Below are 1907 nucleotides of genomic sequence, written 5' to 3'. Positions count from 1 at the left end.
AAATATCTTCATAAAAAAATGTTTTTGTCATCTTTATTTAAATAGTTGTCTTAAATATTTCTGTTTATTATAATTAAAAAAGAAAATCGTCCTTATTTTATATTTACGGGATACGCTCCTAAATAAGCATTTGAACTGTGTGAACTTTTATCTTTATATTCTCATAAAAATTAAAAGGGCTAGTCATAAGTCATGGGATCCCAACAAGTCAAAAGTTCCAGTGAAGATATTTACATGTCAAACTTAAGCTAGCTATTATAGTTAACTCCCTCACCTCCAAAAAAACCTAGTATATGTAGTTTACGTATAATACATATGCCTCAATGCATCTAGGCATAATCTATTGATAAAAATAGGGAAAAAGGAAAAGAAAACAAGAACAATTTTAGTCTATGTTATAGTGTAGTATAAGACTGGTAATGAATAGGGTAAAATAGAATTTGAATTTAACTTTAATCTTATATGGGTTGAGAATATTCTAATTTTAATTCTATTCGTTCTTAATTTGTAGGTACTCAATTTTATTTGTGAGTTATTAAAAAGATGCAATATTATTATATAATTTTATGATAATTTAAAATAAAACTGATTTTTATATAAAATAAAAAATGTATTAAATTATTAATGAATGATCTTCTCTTAGTGGCTAAGGATCTTTTGTATTTAGTGAGAGATCTTTGATTCAATATTCACTTAAAATATATTTTTATATAAATATATAACATATATAGAGTGCGAGCTGGTCGGATAGAATTGAGTCTCAATTCACACCCTACAATACTCGCTGTGGATCGGATTGGCAACCCTATCCGATCGGATCGAGTCGAATTGAATATCTGCGGGTAGGGTACATGTTGCCACCCCAATAGAATAGGTGGTTAATTTTTAGTTGACTTTATTTTTTCACCTTGAGACAATTTTACTGTTCTTTTTCTTTCATACTTTTAACATATAAGTAAGTATATAGTAACAAAACAGTGTTTTGTTTAGAAATGCAAAACACTTTTTCGTTAAGTACTATCAAATTGCCTAAAAAGATAAAATTTTGCATGTGAAACCAGGTAATATGTGTATATTTCCTTAAGCACGTGATGACAGAGTATATATTCTTCAAGATATAATGATCCCATTCATCGTCGACAGTGGAAATGGAAGACTCAGAACCCGAAGACGACCCACATTATAAAATTTCTAATATCCAAACACAGCAAAATGTCAACAATAAATCAATAATGATATAGTATTCTAAAACCGTTATTGAATAATTCTCTTAAATATTACTCCAAATAAAACGTATGATCACAACAAAACAAGAAAGTGAGAATAACATGAAACAATAGAATGAAGACTCCCACGTTATCCGAAAACCAAAGGAAACAAATAAAACAAAAAAGGAAGTCAAAAACGGGGCTTATTTTTTTTTTAATATGGATGAAAATGGTGTGTTATGCATTATTATTCAATAATGCTAGGAATCATGATGGTTTCAGCCAAAAATCAGCCAAATGCCTCTTGATGAATCTAAAATCTCTACGTAGATAGTGTTTATACTAGGTATTAGGATGTTTCTTTTCTTTGTAAATTGGATGGTTCTGAATCTGTTTTCTGATTTATCATGTTTTAGGCATTTGGAGAGAGAATGAGGGTGAAGAGACGGAAGTTAATTGAATCAGTTTCTGTGATTCACGTTGCAATGATACATCTCCTCCTAATTTGAATCTGGTGAAATATTTAATAACCAATATTTTAAATCATAAATAAATAAAACTAATTACTATATTTATAATTAATTAAGTTGTTCCATTTTTAGTTGATTTGGAGTTGGTTTCATATACTTTTTCTTATTATTATTAGAATAATTGATATTTTTTATATAGTATTAATTTTTTTTAAAAATTGTTATTAGA

This window comes from Arachis ipaensis, chromosome B10 (genome assembly GCF_000816755.2).
Source record: "Arachis ipaensis cultivar K30076 chromosome B10, Araip1.1, whole genome shotgun sequence".
NCBI classification, from domain to species: domain Eukaryota; kingdom Viridiplantae; phylum Streptophyta; class Magnoliopsida; order Fabales; family Fabaceae; genus Arachis; species Arachis ipaensis.
The sequence above is the reverse complement of the archived record's forward strand: the minus strand, read 5'-3'. Positions refer to the sequence as shown.